The 20,312-nt window shown below is 42.1% G+C and overlaps 1 protein-coding gene and 1 long non-coding RNA gene across 3 annotated transcripts in view; both read right to left on the bottom strand.

Moving 5' to 3' along the window:
* The window catches only part of LOC110830649 (uncharacterized), a 138,381-nt gene that overhangs the window by 83,888 nt on the left and 34,181 nt on the right, over positions 1 to 20,312 (bottom strand). The gene's annotated exons all lie outside the window — the stretch shown is intronic.
* LOC147874585 (uncharacterized) lies at positions 10,549 to 19,892 on the bottom strand. Its single transcript, XR_015533903.1, has 2 exons — positions 14,084 to 19,892; positions 10,549 to 13,885 (listed from the first exon to the last, which is right to left on the bottom strand). It is a non-coding gene; the product is annotated as an uncharacterized LOC147874585 (long non-coding RNA).

The raw sequence follows: 20,312 nt of genomic DNA, 5'->3' as shown, positions 1-20,312 counted from the left end.
ACCAACTCACCAGGTCGGGAACACTCGTTACACGTCTTCGGGGCGTCGAGAGACTAGCTCATGCTGACTAAAGCTTTTCTCAGTTATTCCAGGCGAATGGCTATACAGTACTGTGACTTCCTCCTTCCAGATTCTAACCATATCATCATCCAAGATGAAAATATACTTTACCACTGTCGTTGAAACAACGTCCTTAAGCGGCCTTAATCAGTTTCATTCCGCGTGTTTCCTTACGCACTTTATACAGCATTTTTTTACATTTCACGACAAAATCTGTTCTCACGTGTCATGAACACTGTACCAACGAGAACAAGGTTACCGAGTCACTGGTGCAAGGTCCACCCTGAGCATACACACATACATATCCAGTCAATAAAGTAATTTAATTTCAGGGAAACCCAATGTTCATCAGCATAATCACAAAAGCCTAATAGTGAATACTATCTTCAGCCGGTTCTAACAAGTTCACACTTGCTACTCAGACTTCTGACTCCGCGTAACCTAGACACAAACAGTTGAAAATCGGTGTTAAACGAAGCAGAAATGAAGAATAAATACGAATCGTTCACGCAGAAAGAAAGATTTTGCCTCAGAGCTTTAAATCGGTCTGTTCGTGAATTCACGTGGATTTAAAGATTTTGATATCGGTTAAGGAACATTTAACCGCACACGCGAGTTGACGGCTGCATGCGAGCTCTGGTAACGACAAAACACAGATTGGCTCTTTCCTGGGGGAGAAAAAGACGTAGTAACCTTCTCTCTTTTGCGACCAGAAAAGAATCAGCCATTTTCGTCTTAAAAAGTGTGTGTGACAATCATGGGCCACCGAAACGCAAGGAACGTCAGTTCGAATCCCAGTCGAGGTATAGATTTCCGTGTTTTCTGCGGTGTGCTATCTGATACACGTTGTGGCACTGCGACTGTCCGACCGCCTGCCTAAGGAATGCTAACAATTGTCTATAAACGATTCGTAGTTTCAGAATCAAATACTGAACCTGAAATACTAATCCTTAAAGGCTAAGATAAAAATGTAAAAAAATCCCAACTCAGTATTTTAGAAGTTTAAAAACGTCACCCACATCGGCAAAAAACGGATGATGTGTGTCGAGCAAGAAACATGCCTGAAGAAGAACGTGAGAGAAATGTCTGCATACAACTGCAAAGCAGACACTAGCGGGCACTCGCTGCCTGTTGTACTTCAGAGGGCAGGTAAGTAAGGTTCAGATGTGAAAAGGGAGGTACCTCGGCTCCATCGGGAAAGAGGCTGTCCTCACGAAGGATTGTCAATGCTATCCTGAGGAAGCACACGACAGCTTTCTAAGTCTACCCGAACTCTCTGTTCATAAGAATTCATTCAATATTCGGCGCAAAGGTAACAACAATTGAATCAGTGTCGTCAAAAATGTTCGCCTGTACAATCAGGAAAGTTAACGGAATACAAAAATCCGTGTGAGGTTTTCTCGTGGTGGACGTTTTTCAGGCGGAACCTAGAAGGTTAGGTTTGGTTATCGATTACTCTCGCAAAGAAAGGAGGCTATTTGTGGCGCTCCTAACATGGCCTCGAAATATCGATCGCCTTATCACACGGACGGAGAACAAGCACAGTAAAGGAAATTCTAACCTCGACTACACCGCAGGCAGGTGGGTTCTTACCTCACGAGAAGGGAATCTGCGAGGTACGTGCATTGTCGATGTTCCCACTAGCGCGATTACAGACGAGCAGATTTTTTTTTAATTTAATGGAAGACGCGTGCACCGCCCGATTTGGTAATGGTATAGGTGAAAGGTTAATTTTAAATTTGAACTAAAAAATCCTGTGTGTTTATACCACATTCATGCGCTGTACAAAGCCAGCAGACGGTCAGGACAGAAAACGCAGTTCGTTGCTATGAATCCGCAGTGGAGTAAAGAGCGTGTGGATTTTTAAAAAAAATACAGCAATTAAAAACAGTTTAACAAGAGGGATTCCAAAGGGAATTTAATATTTAAACTCACAGAGACACCGGCTTCTAAGTACGAGAACACTGTGAATGTAAGAAGGAACTACACAGTTTTCGAAATATTAATGCAAAATGGTCAAAATCAACACAGTAGCTCTTACCCGACAAGACGATTAAATAAATGTTTTAACCTGCACAGAAAGATACGGATGAAATACGAATAGATTATAGCCTGCGCGTAGTGACGTATCAATACAGCAAGAATTCTATCTGGAAGCATTCAGCGTTTTTCGTATTGAGTCGAGGCTGCCACTGATAAGAAATTCACTGAAAACGCTACGAAATTATTATTGTAAACAGATTAACATGCCATTGAAATTTTTTCTTTACTAAGTTTCTTTCAAATTAATTACTCCCTAAAAATTAAATATTACTTTTTAGTGGTAATTACTTTTCGTTACACAAAGTGATACAGTACTGCAACAATATTGAAAACAGCATATAATCTACACAGGCGGTGACGCCAGCAGGTTACTCTGTCGATTACCGCGGCTCAAAGAATCTTTGGGCTCATTATTCTTACTCGACAGAAGTAAGAATGGTTTTCAAGGTCACTGCTGCGATACTAATCCTGACTCGTTGGGGGTGAGCCTACAATGATCGTATTTACATCCTTGCGACAATGTCTTCAGCAATTGCTCTGTCTTGCCGGTTGCCTAGTTCTCAGGAGAAACGAGACAAGGAGACAGACACGTACGATCCCATAAGGGCGTCAAGAACACAGACGAATATACGCGCGGGCAGTAGACATCGGGGAGCCACATGCGGCCCATGGGACGTGGGTTGGGAACTCTAGTTTGCATGACGACGTCAGAAGTAGCGAATTCCTCTACTGTACGGTTAATTGGTATTTCTAGAAGCAGGGGAGGAAGGAACATTAGAAGCAGAATTAACGAGAAAGGTGTACATTAGTACTGGGGGTTAGGGTGGGTATAATACTTGTATGAGATCGTACGTTAAGGAGATCAGTGCCACAGGAATGTTGCAAAAGTATTTAATTACAGAGGACGAATTGCATAGAATGCAACGGGCAACTGAAACTCGCTAGGTGCTTTTCGCAACACCGCATTTTAATTTATCAGACAGTTTTCATTAAGCAAATATACAATCACCGCTGACGAGTTGGTAATCCGAAAGTAAGTCTGCTGTAATTATTTCCTTCCTTCTTCGAAGTTCGTAAAAGCCTTAAGAAACGAAGAAGACTTTGTAAAAGGAATCAATGACCATGAAGAGAATCTGAAGACAGACGCACAGAGGTGCAAAGGCAGGAGGCAAGAAGAAAGTGAACCCAGAAGGGCGCACAATCCTTTCTTTTAATTAAGAGTTTCAGTGCTGCAGTGAACTTGGTACGGCTGTCGGTATTAAATAAATACACTAATTATTTCAGGACTGTTTCATGCTTTGATGATGAATTTAATTTCTCGTCAGTCTCAATTTTAAATTTAGGCTCGGAGACATTCACGAAAGAAAGTCTCGTTGAATACATCTAGAATTAACAGGCGTTAAAACCCTCATCGCGGAGACAACCGACATCCTGATCACGAGGACGCCTGGACATTCATCGCCCAGCTGCTGTTGTGGTGTCTGGAAGCTTGTCCTGCAAATGACAACTGACAGACAACAAATATTTAAGAAATATGTGGTTTGAAAGGAAAAACGGGCGAGTCCAGAACCAGTTACATTAATTACAATGGCTGTCTTACAGTAGTTAGGTGCGTGAACAAAAATAGATTTGTAAATTTTGTACTTCGGGCTGTGGGGAAAATTTTCACTGTCTCGCTGCACGCATGCAACTTATGGATATAAATGCTAGGTTTTTATGAAGACTTTTCATCCTGATGAATCATTTTTATAGGTTTCCCAGCTGAAAAAAAAATAATTAACGTAAATCTGTAAACCCATTCATCCCGCCAAATTCACGGTTAGCCAAGAGAACCCCAAAGACGAATTAATCTAATATTTAACTGAGGCTTATCGTTTGACTTAAATGACGAGAAGAAATCTGGTAACCAAAGAGGTTTCTCTTAAAATTAAGATCGTAACTAAACTCTTACACTTTTAAATATTTCTTACATAATCTTAATGAAATTGGAAGTTTGAGTGTTAACGAAACGGAGGTAAAATTTTAAAGAAATAAATGTATGAACCCATTATAATCAAACGCAACAAGGTTGTCCAATGCCTAATCTTCTTACAGGTCTGGCAATGGACTAATGACGCAGTGGATGAAAACGTCTCGTGATGTTACTCAGCATTTATGAAGATTAACTGTTGAGATGCAGATGTTAGGTTAGGTTTTGAAATTCTTGATAAAGATCTTCATCGGTATAACTTGACTACCAGACAGTTTGAACTTAGTGTTGACACACTGATTCTGCCACGATAAAGCGTTGAACTTATCTTACGATCTGAAACTGCGATAAAGTATTGTCAGGTACAGACAGAGACGTCGGATAAAATAGGCCGAATACGGTGTCAGAACGAGATGAGATTAACCGCCCGTCAAATAAAGACGTCGGACTCTAGGCAGAGTAATCACGGAGAAATTGAGGAGTACGAGGACTGTCCAAAAAGTATCCGACTATATTTTTTTCCGTGTTAAGTTATGGCGAATGGGTGGGGAAACTGAACGTAGTGGTAGAAGGGATGGCCAATACTGTGGGCCACCACGACCAATCCATCGACAAGGAACGCGATGATAGGGATGCGTTCCCACTGCACGGCTGAAAAGGGGTGATCATATTGGAAATTTATTGTAAACTGAGCAACATAAAGCCATGAATCACTTTGTATAGAGTGAAAATAAGTATTTACTTTGTTGTTACTATAATTACAAATAGCTCGATTCTAAACAAACCTACAGGGAATTACGACCGAACAAATTTGATTGAAAACATGATCCACTGTGTACACCCTGGAGGCAAAATGAACAGGATTGGATAAAGGCAAAATATAATTTTAATAGAGCAATTAACTACTGCTGTACACAGTCCTATGTAATCAACTGTAATTGAAATTTATACCCATCACTGTGCAATATTTAGTATTTACAATTGCACAAAAATGTATAGGAATACTCAAAAGTACGGAGCAGCTAACGGAACCCCAATATAAGAACTGTCATACAGACAAATCTAAAAGCATTACATTTGTAAGTGGACTTAAACTTGTTTACATCTAAGTAAAATCAATTCTATCACACGTGTTTTAAACATTATAACAAACCGTTAATATAAAAGTGTAAGAATAGAACAAAATAAAAAGTAAACTTTAAGTGAATTAACGTGACATTAAAAGTTCTGAACAACTTGCCCAGAATCTAAAGTATATAAAATTAAAACCACGAAAGAAATTAATGACTATAGATATACGTTCATGCACCCATTCTGAAGATCCACAGCTGAAAAATATGCAAAGTCACAATAATTAACTACTCTTGAACTTTATTTTATAATAATTTTCCTCGTTTTTTGATCCACGTGGCCCTAAAATGCGGGGAAGGAAACAGTCGAAGGAAAGCATGGGAAGGTTCAGACAATACGGAGGGGGAGAGTAGGAGCCCCCGCGGCGTTGGCGTGAGAAGTAGGGGGGGGGGGGAGCCTCAAGTACAACAGTCATTCGACCACTGTCACGTGACTTGAGATGCAAGAACTCTCCGTCCGTCTTTGAATCTTCTGCGCACGGCATTATCGGCGCAATGACACACAAAACGATGTTAAGTGACAGGTAAGTGACCCCGCGCCTTGTCAGCGCGTTATCAGTCGTGACCGGAAAGTCGCTAACCGATTATTATAAATATTACGTCACAAAACTACAAACCAGTAAAGAAAACTTGCTTCTAAGTGGTCGCAGCGATAAGGAACAAGTTGCTTTCCGGAAGTGTGAAAACACGGAAGGGCGGATTCCGTACGAAAAGAACAAACTGAGAAGCTTTACAGCTGTCGCGACAGTTTGATATGTTATTTGCTGGTAACTGACGTGGTGCAGCACGGACGCAATCTGCGTTTCAGTGTCTTGGTGTGCAGGAATTGCATAAAAATTAACAAGGCACCAAGAGCCACATTACTCTGTCCTACGCATCTTTCGCCACAATATCGTCTGAAGGCAGACAGAAATTTTTGGGCTCCATAAAACACACTGCAGAAATTAATTCCCCCCCCCCCCACGAACCAGCGAAGCCTCCTCAAACACGGATTAGATTATATGCGTGAAATACATGCGAACAAATTATCTCGCGAACGTGGAAAATTCTATTATACGCGGTCTGTCAACCATATTGTAGGAGCATAGGGAAGATACAACTGTTGCTTAAGACGCTAAAGACAATTTGGATTTTGCAAAAGTGTGTATAGCGAGCTCAACTATTTTCGACAAATAAATGGAGTCTAATTTGCCCTTCATCCGAATTTATGTTATACCAAAATTACATCGGTCACACTAATTACGTGAACGTTCGCTCCAAATGTGCAGTTGTTTCGAAGACTTTTCATCTGAGAGGATGTAGCCAAGTGCCTGGGATAAACGTACGTGCGCATTCTACACATCAAAATAATGAAAACGTCACAACAGCAACACGCCAGGCTTCTTCTAAACATGTCTAATGGGGGGGATTCAAGGAACGCATTACAGCGCGCAAAGGCAAGAACGTCATTTTAAAAGATACAAAAGTGCTTTGAGGTCTTGCAAACTTTGAGATGAAAATTCGAACAGCTCCTGCGTCTGCAAAGGGCCCAAAGGCCTCTTCCTACTTGTCCTTTGAAGAGAAAGCTTTGTTATGTTCCCTTTTATCTCGCAAAGGGCGGTCATTTCGCTTTTTCAATCCCACATGACGATACGCAGGTCTTACTTAAACTGTGACTGAGCACAAAATAAGTGGAAAATGTGAATACATCGTCGAGGTTTACGACAGATTTGCGTTTTTCGTTCTCTGAATACATACGTCTCTGATGTATGAACCGCACACTGTGCATTCTCCATCATCACAGATGACTTCAATAGTCTGCAAAAACCAATTATACGTGTATTTCTAGCTGAATGAGCCGTCTGCAAAGAATGCCTTTTCCATACGAAAGACGATAACTGTCCATATCACGTGACTGTGAAATTCTGTAGCGTCCAAATGCGAATGAATTGGACAGGAACTATTCATGACGCATTTAGCCAATTTATATTTCCTGCGTTTTCCCCCTTGGAGTCTGCAATGAAGTTTAAAGAGAATACATTTCGAATGGTGGAATTTACAAGTGCCTTTGTTACTCTGTGACTTGGTGGTGGAAAATTCGTGGGAATGGTGGGGGAGGGGCAATTCCAATCAGTTGAAAAACTAATTCTGGCAGAGGAATCAGCGGTAGTTCTTATCATTTTAATGGGAAATGCCTTCCACTGACTTGATGAGGCAATTAAAAAGATCCTGGCATTCGTGAGAGCATTGTTCTGCAATTAACCGATTGCTGGATGGAACTTAGCGATAAAACAACGCAGAAGCTTTTGGGGAATCAATTAAATAAGGACGGTAATGCAAGAGGGGGTCTGGCAAATGTTCAAAAGCCTGTGGAATTACCGTGTATCAGTTCGAATTCAGTTCCCCTTAAACGTTCGCGAATGCGATAAAACAGTAATGAATACTCATGAATCGGGATGAGCAGTGACTTAAATCATCTAACGACCAAAACATTATTAGCCCTCAAGTTAATTCTAAGTTTATGTTTTAAAAAGAAATTTCTCAGAAGTTCCCATGTTAAGAGCGTGGTTAGATTTTCAAGCCTAAAATAAGTATAAAATTACGTAAACAGCTTACATCCGGAAGAACAGTCATCAGTAAGATGAAGCCGAACCGCTTTGAATTTGATTACCCTTCTTGAAAGTGAGCCGTGGGCAAAGTTTGACAAGAAATACGACGCTGGTTTAACAACGGCGACATCTGAAAATCTAAACTCCAACTTCAGTATTTACCTCGCACCTTCCCTTAGGTGTGCCTGAAACAAAATGAACACTTCTCTTCTCCCGTCACATGCGTTTAAGACTGTGTTCTGTCGAGCTAATCACTGGTTGCTATCACATCACCCTAGGAATACGAGCAGACCAATTCCCCTGACACTTCTTTGGGGTCCCAACATTCTCCCTGAACACCCCCACGGTCATAAACAAACGAGTGTACAGGAGCGTCGTGTTGTCATTTTCTTGCTTTGTTTTTGTTTTTAGGAATGGCTGTCCTAACGCTTTAATCACGACACTACGCACACAGTTACAACTCCATTTAACTGTATGCCAGTCTCACGAACACATAGCACTATAGAAGTAATTGGAAACAAAGTTTGTAGCATTTTATTGGCTGGTACGATAAGTAATAACAATAATTATTATAGTTCCTACCCATTTACAACTTCTCAGGGGCTTAAAGTTGCTTTGTTCTTTCGAATTCCACGTCAGGGCAAAGCTAGCGAGCGAGCGCCATAATTACAGTCGAACGAGAAGGAACAGACAGCGGTTTGATTAATTGAAACTGTAACTAACTTTACGACATCTTGCGGAAAATATTAGAACCCACATGCAATGCTTCTGCAGTTTGCGAAGTTCTCATAAGTTAATTATCAAGTTCAGTGCCTGCGGGGGCTGGTTACTTCGGAGCAACGTGTGCCCTGTACGCTCTCTTACCTTAAATCTGGACATGGAAGCTCATCTATGAGCTTTGTGCAGTTAAATAAGCGCTCACCGGTCTTTGCATTATTCAGGCAGTTATAATAATTTTTCAGCTTTTAACAAGTATTTCCAAAAAAGTGTATAAACTGATTTCTTTAGCGTAATTCAATAAACCGACAATAAACATACAAAAAGTAAAGAAAGTAAAGCCGTCCCGCTACACGCCACGTAGGTCGTTTGAGTGGAGTGGAGATATAGCTCCTACTCGTTCTTGACCTCGGTACTAGGTGGGGGTGGTCAGCATCACGCCCCGGCCGCGTTTTACCCCCGGGAAAGGATCCCGGTACCCATTGGACAGGAGGCCTCAGAGACTAGAGGAAAAATACTGTCCCCGTCGGGGATCGAATCCCAGTCATCCAGACCATAGCTAGTCACTATACTTACTGAGCTATCCCGGCTCTTCGATACAACATGAGTTAATTAATTAATTAATACAAATCGAGCAGTTTTTTTGAAGATAACGTTAGGTGCAGTGCAGTTCAGTTGTCGTCCTCCAGTTGGCGACATCTCATTTTTAGCGCCGCGGATGCAAACCATTCGGCTGCAGTTACGGGCGAGAGCCGATCCCACGCTGGAATATACGACATGCGACAAAGCATGAGAAGTTCAAGTCCCGGTAATGACAAAGTTTTCAGATTGCCGCTCGCCAAAGGCCACACAAAAAAGAAACTTTACGTTAAAAAAATGCGAAACAACTGAATTGAAATGAACTTGCAGTACTTTAGACTCTGTAATCGCAGACTGTAAGCGATGAAGTTGGAAGTTTAGATTTTACTGTGTGTGTTTCTTTGCATCACAGTGTTTTGTGAACGTACTGTGCATCCAGATTTACTAACATCCAGTGCGTTTACGGGTTTAGTACGATTACCGGAACCACCGATTACTTTCCTTAACGCTTAATGAAATGGTATTTCAAAATTTTGTTCTGTTTAAGGCAGGAAATGAATGATTCACTATTTTTGCGTCAAGCTTCAAAATAGTTAACGGCGCTTTATCGCATTAAAGCTGAAGTGGGGAGGATGAAAATTAAGTAGGAATTCTCATCGCTACAATGCAGTTACGTGGAAGAGTGATACAAGTGGTAAGGGCCTACATTACGATGCAATATCTCGTTTGACTGTGACTCTCGCAAGGCAGTTTTGACAGCCATAATGCTGTACGTTTGGTGTTTACGCCATTAAACATCGCTACAAGACACAGCGGGCGGGTACAAACCGTTGTCAAGTCAGCGGGTTACTTGGATCTGCAGTAAGAAAAATTTCCTTGTAGCAACAAAATGAGACGCGAAACGGATTCTGAGTGTCTGCACTGCAAAAATGTTAGTGGATATTTGCCAAAGTGAGTCAAAATGCAAAAGGAAGAAAGAATTTAAATGTACGGTTCGTTCATTGATAAAGTTAAACGCAAATGTCACTTTCCAGCTCCTGGTTTTAAGTGCATAACTCACTGTCAGAAACTATAAGGTTTTCTCGATACGACTTAAGAATCGCTCAATAAAATCGAGTTTCCTTCTTTACAGCAACTCTTGCCGGGAGCCGGATGTGATGGTTGCGTTGAACTTTATCAGTGAACGCGCTGTACTTAACACAGACCATCAGATTACTTGCGGGCACGGGCTCAAAGTATTCAGTGTTTTATAATCAGAGCCACTTTATGATATAAACTGCACCCGAAGCGGCTTAGTTCCAAAATGCCAAAAACTTACTGGAACGGTTTCTAAATAAGGCCGACTCTTCGCGACTTCTCAAACTCTTTGTTCGAATTTGCTTCTCTTGAGGCGTGAGGTATGTAGTGGAACATGCCTGTCAAACTGACACTGTCGATTCCCAGGAAAGAAAGTTACAAATCCTTTAAGAGGGTTAAATACCCAGATATTTTTTATTTGTTATTTTAATGCATCAAGACCCCCACGTGATAGTGGTTTTTGTGGGATAGGTCTCTTCACCTACACCATGTTTACATTATACTGACACAACTTTAATATTTTATTTAACCAAACTTCTCTCTTATTTTGTGCCTCATTTACAAAGGTAATATCCAAAATCCCTAACAAGACAATTGTTATTACAATAAGTGATCTTAATGAACTATTCTTTCTGATAACTGTGTGATTTATTTCGTTTTAAATTCATCATCCAAACAGCAGTTTCTGCACAACGTAAAAGGAAAACATGCAAATCACCTTTCCATGGAGCACAACAGTTTTAAGCTTCCTCCAGTAACATTTCAGCCTCCATTATTCCAACCTTCAACAAGCCATTCATCACCTGTCGTTACTGTTACGACAACTAATGGCTTCCTTTGTGCCACAAATACAAACATTTCAGGCAGCACTAGTTCAGTGAAATAACCCCGATATTCTAGCTGACATGTCCTACCAAACCTCCCCCCCCCCCCAAATCATCGTTACATTCAGTTTTTACAGAGCCCTACGTTCTATTGTTTTTTTTCTTTCCAACTGACCATTTCATACGAATTTGCAATGCCTAGTTTCATTATTTCTTATTTCTGCGTAAACATTTATCAGTTGTAGGTCTGTCCGTCTGGGATCTCAGACTAACTACATCACATCTATCCACAGACAGCAGACGGTGTCCTTATTTTAGATACGGCTGCTACACCATGCAGCCTCAGATTCAGATGTACGATGTGCGACTTACAAAGTCGCAACGAGTGTCATATTCGAAATCTGCTGTGCAAAATATACTTTATGACACCCCACTGCCTAAAGTTCTCTCAAACTACTAAGAAGGTAGTAAGTCTCAATGAGAACATTTTTTAAAGAGAAGGAAATAATTACAGTGACTACATTCTTAGCTGGCTACTGTCACTGTCAGGATGATGGCCACTCTGATCCGGCGCCTACTACGTTCGTCAGCGGTGTTGTCATTACTTCCGCGAGCAGCAAATACTCGTGGGTTTATATCACTGGAAGACTCAACGCCCCAAAAGGTCCGCAAGCCCTGATACCTACTGCATACACCACTAACGCCACTCCCCTTCCCCAGGTCCTCATTTACAAGCACTGACACCGACCAAAAAGACGTGGCGTAGGAGGGCAGTGCCCCTCCCGTTCGGTGTTACTCCAAGGAATCAATCAAATTACAATTAACACAATGGCACAGCGAGGCTCAGCATTGCCCTCTGTTTTGAGAAGAGGCAACGCCTAGGATGACACGAACTTCCCTGAAACGCAAGCAAGCATTGCCAAAGGAAACTGATGACTGACCGTCATCGTATATTTACACTCACTTGGGTTTACGGGATCTTAAGTCCACGCCAGAGGCCTTCTTAACTCAGGAATGGCTTACGGGACCTTACGTCCACGCCAGAGGCCAAACCTCATACACACAGGGAAGAGGTTTCCTAAGACAATGTCAAAGAAATGACGGAGGGTCATTTGTGACATCCTTCGCTGACAACACACGAGGAAAGCATCAACACGTAATTTAAGTGTAACCAACTAACCTACCAAGCGAAAAAATATTATAATTTAAGCATCATCGTGGCAAACATCATTCCATGACTGTGACATTCCAAGATAATCTACAAAAGACACGTGTAATATGACAATCCAACAACAAAGACACTCACTGCAATTTCTTTGCATTTCCACGACAGGTTACAAATCACAGCAGCGAGGGTTTGGCTCGAACACACGTTATCAACCCCCTTCACTGCTTGCAACACGCTGACTGGTTCAGTCATTACTGACAGCTGCCTCAGGAACTTGTGCGAGAAGTTGAACAGACGATGAATTACATCGAAAATATCGATAAAAAATTAAAAATTAATGTGTGAGGAGACAAAGTGATTTCCCTCTTTAACACTTTCGTTCTGTCTTTCCTCATGCAAATTTATAGGGTAGCCGATGGCACCTCATTGCTTTTTCAGACGAAAATATGAGTCGTGAAAGGAACAGCTTTCTGCTGCTGCTGGTGGTGGTGGTTGCGCTTACTGGAGCTGCCAGCTGGCCGGTCTGAGTCAATATGTACAGGATGATGTGAATCTGTGGCTGGAGTCGGTGGAGACATCGATTTTGACCTATTGTGTGTGTTCCGTGCTTGAGCAGGGCGGGAGGCTAGCTCGGGGTAACGGTTAGTCATTCTACAAGCCCTTCATCCACTGCTGAACAAAAGCACTTCTAAAACAATGCCAACCTCTGTAAGAAAAGCGAAGCCAACTAAGCACACAAATCCAAAGTAACAGATACAAATCAAGAAATGCAATGAGTAGCAAGCTGGAAACTTGTGTAGCCCTTAAATTCTCCAGGTGAGCTTTACAGACATCCCGATTCAAATATTTATCTTAGAACTATTGAATCTGAGGCGGCTGAACTCTTCATCTCATTACCAAATTTCATCAAAATTTTCTCGTCATCTGCTGGCCCGTACTCGGGATATTGCCACCAGCACGTGGAAATAACTTCAAATGCGGGGAAACAGAAATGAAATCGGCAGTAGCTTCCAAAATGCCAATTTTATCGACGTTCACTGTTACCATTTTGACGACACTTCTTCGTGGGCTTCGTTGGAGAAAAATACTATACCAGGAAATTTTCTTTCGAAGTACCGGACAGCGCATGCGTCCGAGGTCTACCACGACGCGTGCAGACGTGGACCCCTCATTTCATCGGCCTCGGGCAGGAGACGGCCGCCGAAGACACTACTAAGTCGGCAGGGCAGAGTAAGAACATCTAGACAAGTGATGTGTCGCCTGTGCTATATCAATTACAACAAATAATTATATAACATGCAAAGGATTATGAAGAGGAGATATTAATTAACCTCAAGGGGATAAGCAAATTCCACGACATTAATATCTGGGAATCGTAAGAAACAATCCAATATTTTCCACCGCCAACCGTTAGACAAAGGGCGACAGAAGTCAGCAACAGGTTTATTCATAATATTTTACTTTTTAAAAATAGTTACTAAACGTTCACGCAGCTGATCAATTCAATGAACCTGAAGTACGTACAGCAGAGCCCTTCATCCCTGAACCGAGCCTGAATGAAGTTGAAATTGCCACACACAGAGGCTATCAAACGGCTTCTCCAAACCATCCCCTCAAAGCAATCCGGAATGAACTACGTGCAACTCGGTAGTTTTCCCACGTTGCCTCTGACAGAGCAGAAGAGACATGGGGCAGCAGTACGTGCCGTATGGAAACACGGATGAAAATGCCTGAGAATAAAGACGAGACATTAGTCAGACTCAGGAATATTCCAAGGGCAGGTCCACTTGCTGACACAAACAAGTACCACGACGGAACGGGCTACCGAACCACTCTCTCAGATAATCCTGAACGCAGACGTGTCCAGGACGAACATCTTCCCTCTACGGGTAATAAAAACTATTTTGTTAAACGCATCTCTCCCATACCTTCTGTATCCCCCACTGTCGCAACAGCCCAGTGTCGTCACCGAGCTTCGAAACGGTGTCCTCATCAACGATGCGGCACTGTACGGCTTCAGTCCGGAGTCCAGGGTACAACACTGCATTGAATGTGAGGCTCCTTCAATTGCCATGGACATCTGCTCTGTAGTTTTAGCTGTAGGTATTTATTTTACGTGCAGACACAAACTTGCAAAACGGAAATAACTCTGAAGCGCCAATACTGCTAGTTAGTTGAGGAATGGTAAACATCAGCTTGTGCCAGAAACATTTCGACGTGTGCCTTACTTTCAGACCGTTCTTGCAAGGGACAATACCAGCAGATCATTTCTTCTGTTGTAAACTTCACAAAGAAAAGGTTTCGTCATTTTGCAGGCTAAACGCGTTAGAGTAAATAAACACTTCAGATTTTCGCCTTGTTCTGCGAGTTTCTTTGGTTATTTGCAATAAATTCTACTGCCGGCAAGGAGGGTTAGCCATAAAAATGTTCCTTCAGATAGTTATTCTTCTGCTTTTCGATTAGAGACTTTGGTGTGTTTCGACTCAATTGATTCCGACTTAGCTGATGTTTGAAATGCGCGGTAGAATTCCCTGGAGGGGGGAAAAGGAGTCAGCCCTTCGCAGGGCCTGTCACCGGAACATGATATGGCAGAGTTATTCTTTCCCACAGCATCGGGGTAAGTAACTCCACGTGACAGTACTCCAGCTTAGTAGGAATCACCAACTCGAATGCATTACGTGACTGTAGAAATATAACGATGTTTAATACGCCCGGAAGTTTGCGCCCTATGAAGATCACACACGAGCACTCACTGCTCTGGCCTGTAACTGTGCAGACTTTCTTAATTTTGAAAGGGTTCGACGCGCCTTCTCCCCACGATAGAAGGCGAAATTTGTACGCATTCTTTAGATTCTACAATTAACCTAAATCACTTTTGGAAATCCATTTGTAGTTATTTCTAGACGTACTCTGACATTTCGAAGCATCCCTTTTACTATACTGTAGTTCCAAAAACCTGTAAACAGCTGTTATAACTTTTTATTTATATTTGTACTAGAAACAAATATTGTATTTGCGCTATGCCCTGTTCTGCATCCTTGGCTTAGGCCTATGGAATGTAAATAAATTCTATTCTATTACACCTGATGCTTACACCACTTTGTGATATCAACTAATATTTGAATATCTACATTACAAAGCACAAACTTTCATATTTCAACTTACGTTCCTGTGGATGTGCATACTGGAAGATCGCTTGTGTGGGCTTCCTTCATGGAAGAATGGAACACCACACCTTCCACGCAAGACGTTTATTTACGTTATAGTCGTACATCTGTCTCTTCTCGACAGTTAGGTTGAATGACTACGCTGTGCACTCAGCAGTAACGCCAACCACAGACAAACAAACCCTTCCTCAAAATGGCGCAATTCTAAGTGGACCACCGAAATGGTTTTCGATAACGCAGGACTTGTTCGAAGGACAATTAGGCCTACTCTTTTCCTCAGCTGCCCCGTGTTTGTTGGTACGACCGTCCATGAGATGCACAATGGCGCTGGCTACTGGGGCCGCACAAACAGGAGACAGCTTATTTGAAAACAGGGAGAGTAAAACATCAGGGAAGGAAGGTCCAAAGTAGTGAAATTCTATGCGTGCGTCCTACGTTTGTAAACACAACCACTGTTCGCCAGTCTTCAGCGGCAGAAGAGGGATGTCCCATGACATATTCACGGACTGGGACAATCGATCACACAGAATTAGTTTTCTGTTTACCGTTTTTAATTACTGTTCATGTCGGTCAGTGAGAACTTGATCAACACAAATAGCGGCTTATTGACTTAACTGTTTATGATTTTACAACGATGTGTACGTATGTGCTTAATTAACTTCATTCCATATCAGCGTTCTTATGGACGAACCCCAGCAGATACAGAAAGATACAAGCGTAAAGTGGCTACACGTTTTCGCCTGAGAGAGCAAACACAAAGTCAATATTTTAAACCTAGATTTAGCGTAGATACTACGTGGCAATCAGTATTCAAGGCGTTGTTTCTGCTTGTCTTATCTCCAGTCCGAGTGTTTGAACCGATGCCAGGGGGTAAGGCTGGCTCTCACGGTGCGTGGCCCACAGCACAGGGCAGACTTTTAGCAGAACTTTTCCGCTAAAATTCCAGTCTTGCAAAACTGAACTTACCCGTTCACCACTTTACGTAAGCAACTCCGAAGCCCACCCTCATCTATTTATCAAGAGGCACTATTCTGCTGACTACCGAGTAGGGAAACTGGTAACCCACAAGACCAGGCAAAGCGTAATCAGTATCAGTATAAACAGCGCATGCGTTCTTTGCAAATTTAGAATTATTGTTAAAAGTTGTCGTGCTTAAGACAACTTCAGTTTCCAAGTGCACAAATCATGTGGTGTTAATGTCTACTTTAACGTAAATCAATACTTGTATGTCGTACGGTGCGTTAGGTTTGAGGTAGTACATTGGAGTAGTACACATGGGGTCACTAGATCGTTGAAAACTTCTTTCAAACAGCTGCCATGTTCTAATTTTACATTGCAGTTTTTGGTTCAGTGAATACTTGAACTACAAACTTTCGTTCCTACGAGCTCTTTTTTCTATCCCGCTAGACGCCATGTAGACGTTTGGAGGGGAGACGAGTTACAGCTCCTACTCGTTCTTAACCTCGGCACTAGACATGAATGACATTCAATAATTTTCTTTGCATTGGCGTTTCATTAACATTTTTAAACAATTAATTCTGTTTATCGTGCGGATGGCAGAAGGACATCAATGTACAGGCGGAAGTATAAGTCCTTATACACGATCATCGAAATGAAGGAGTCCATGAAACATTCTGGGTAGTAAGGCAAAAATCATTGCATATTTAGCAATGAAGACAAATCATTACTGGCTCGCAGTAAGATTTTAGTTGATGGCTGTTTTCTGGGTTGTTGCCCCGTGTAGTCTGGTAGAACTTTACCGACGTTCCAGACGTTCTTGCTGCCTCCATCATCAGCGCGCAACAACCCTGAAGACAGCCATCTTCAGATTCACCGTCGCGAAGACCTCAATCCCAGAAGATTTTCGTTGGCAATAAATGCCCACAGATGTCAATGAGACGTGCAAACAAAGCGTTTCTTGTGCAGGTCCTTGGACTTCAGAGTGGTGGAATTCTGATATGAGGTGTTGAATAGCCCTGAACGGCGACACAGCCCGGGACAAACCACACCGCCTGCTATTCCGCGGGAGATTGTTTATCTTTTATTTCAAAGAGGAGACAGTTGATGCTAAGGTCATAACCCTTCTAAGCAAGTCGAGCATGATGAGGCTCCAATTCCATTGGATATGCAACATAGCGAGTGTTTATTCTAGGGCGACATGTTTCTGTCCCTTTTGGACCATCCTCAGGACGTACAAATATTGTTTCCAAAGCAAAACTGCACTTACTGAACCGCTGTCATTAAGCTACACAGAACACATTAAGTGTACCTCCACATTCAGGGCAGGCGCGTTACCGCCCAGAGAACCCGCTAACTACAAATTGACTGTTCCGCTCATTACGTCACAACTGTTTTAATACACATTGACCCACATAATTTTCAGTGTTTTTCGGTAGTTAGCTCTGCTCCATGTTATGTCCTTTCCTTAGTTTTGATATCACATATATAACTGATTATTTATAGATTATTGCCTAAAACATAAATACTCTCAAGATGTCTGTCCGTATAAAATCACCAGTCGCCTCTAATAGGAGTACAGCCAAGTCTGGACCTGTCATAAATCATCGAGTGTTGTCGGGTACGCTGGCTGTGACAAGCTCCACTAACTTCTTAAGCACAAGAGGGATATGATTTTGCAGCTCCTGAAATTCTATGCACATTCTTCAGGAAAGTTGTTTTCTAAGGCCCATATGAAATGTTTGTCACGAAAATCTATTATTTATGGTACTAAAACTTTCCCGCTTTGTAAGACGAAGAAGTACTACTAAGAGTTAGCAACATTACGGCAGTAACTCGTATAGTTTTAAACAGGCGATAAAAGGCTGCAAACTTACAACAAAAGTCCTACGTTGAAGTTGAAGTTAACAACTTACTTCTACAGAACACGCAGATATTTCCATAGAAAGTCCATTAGTTACACCTGACACTTAAAATGAAATTACAGGATTTTTTTTACTCCTAAATCAATCATTACTCATCGAACAGCAGCCATATTACATTTTCGCGTGCAAGTAATAATTTAGGTGACAAGAAGAACCTATCACAACTGTTCTGTGGGATAATAGCAGATTCAAATCCGCCCACTGCTGCTAGAATTAACTCGTGAATATTCACACTGAACACGCCACCTGCACAACACAGAAATTAATTCAGCTCCCCCCCCCCCCCAAGACGTTGCTTTCATGTCTCCTTCTCACGAGGTTCTAAAGTGAACGCGTGAACGCATGAACGGGAGGTCGTATCCGTTTCATCTCCAAATCCGCATTAACTTCTACGAGGTTGAAGTGGTGGCGTTTTACCCCAGAACCCACGTGATCGAAGTCTGTGTGGACTCAGGGACGAGGAGAAATGTCGTTTGCCCCCCGCCGGAGATCGAACCCCGGTCATCCAGTCCGTAATCAGTCAGTGGTATGCAATATAAATTATTCTGAACAGAACGGAAGCGACATGAGTTTCTGCACAAGATGATACAGGAAAACGGGGGCAACCCACGCGTAAGGCGAAATTCGAGGTTACGACTCCAGGTGGAGTGTAGGCCTGAATCTAAGCCACCCCGCAATGGTTAGGCAATTGAGAGGGAAGTCTCTTACTGGACAATGCGATTATCGGGGCGTGTAATTAAGGGGGGGGGGGAGACAAAAACAAGGCAGCGTCAGACGCGCCCAACGCCCGATTCTGCAGCCTCAAGCGAAATTGGAGGAACGGAAAACAGGTAATTAAGTGCGTTAGGTTAATCGCATTGAACGTAGGACAAGGAGTCATTTCAAAGACCGTGCAGGTACTTTGAGCGTTGGTCTCATTCCAGATCATTTGAAGACGCGCTGTTTTACGCCCACGGAGTGTTGAAAAACGCTTTGCCAGCGAAGACTAGAAGCCGAGGCACGTGAAAGCAATTATTCTCGGATTTTATCGCTTGTCGAACGCCGCCATATGCAGAATTTTGCAGCTTATTTCCAAGTTTATCGCTTGCTTTAATAATATTTAATTTTTCTGCGTGGAACAACTTTATCAAGACGCATTTTTGTTTAATTGCGCATTAAAATATTCCGTATATCGGTCAGTGGGCTTAAATGTCTTCCGCTTGCGACGAGAACGACAGTCAATGACAGACTTACGAAAGGAAACTTTTCAGTTTCATTGTTGTTGTTGTTGTTGTTGTTTCAGCCTTGGAAACTCCACTCACCGCAATTTCCGGTCACTTAACATTGTTGTATCTGCAGTAAACAAACAAGACTGTGGTCCACTTCTTATTAAGTACAAATTTTAAGTCCAGGTCAACATTTCCAAAAGCTTTCTCGTGTGGTCATCTATTACGATAACGGAATGGTGCTGGCTGGCATCGAAGCTGCTAGCAGCTTTCTCCAAAGCCCTCTGCTCCCAGCAAGCGAATGCCGGCCTCTCGCGTTAAGTACAGCTGCACCCTCCCTTCTAACTCGTCATTCAGCAACTGACATCGCTACGTAATTTTGCATCGTTAAATAACGCATGAACTGATACATGTCATTTTGTCAGACATGCAGACAATTTTCAGTCATTTTCAGAAGAAATGTCGATACAATGGCCCAGTAGACCCCCCCCCCCCCCAGTGTGAATTTGTTACAATTAATTATAAGTCACGTAATGAAATTTTCAACGTTGTGATGGCGAAACCGGCTAGAGACGAGTGTGACAGACGATGGCGAGATACAAAACTGCGATAACATGTTTTTGCGTTAACAAGCCAAACACTGACGCACAAACATAGTGTGACTCATTACCAATGTTTCTGAAGACAATTTCCACAACAGTTTGTAAAATATTCCAGTCTTCAGTTGTTCTACCATTTTCACTGTGTCGCCAGGTAGAATAGAAACTGAGTTATGACTCAATTTAAAATTTTCTTTCCATCAACAGGACAAATGTACAAACTCATTTTGCGGAACTTCAACATAAATGGCACCTGAAGTGATAAATAAATCTGGCCACGGCATGGTAAGTATCTTAAAGCTTG

The sequence above is a fragment of the Zootermopsis nevadensis genome, unplaced genomic scaffold (assembly GCF_977971745.1).
Source record: "Zootermopsis nevadensis isolate Lab colony 2312 unplaced genomic scaffold, Znev_1.0 Znev_ptg000007l, whole genome shotgun sequence".
In the NCBI taxonomy this organism is placed as follows: Eukaryota; Metazoa; Arthropoda; class Insecta; order Blattodea; family Termopsidae; genus Zootermopsis; species Zootermopsis nevadensis.
Note: the sequence above shows the minus strand (reverse complement) of the source record. Positions and strands in the feature narration are given on the sequence as shown.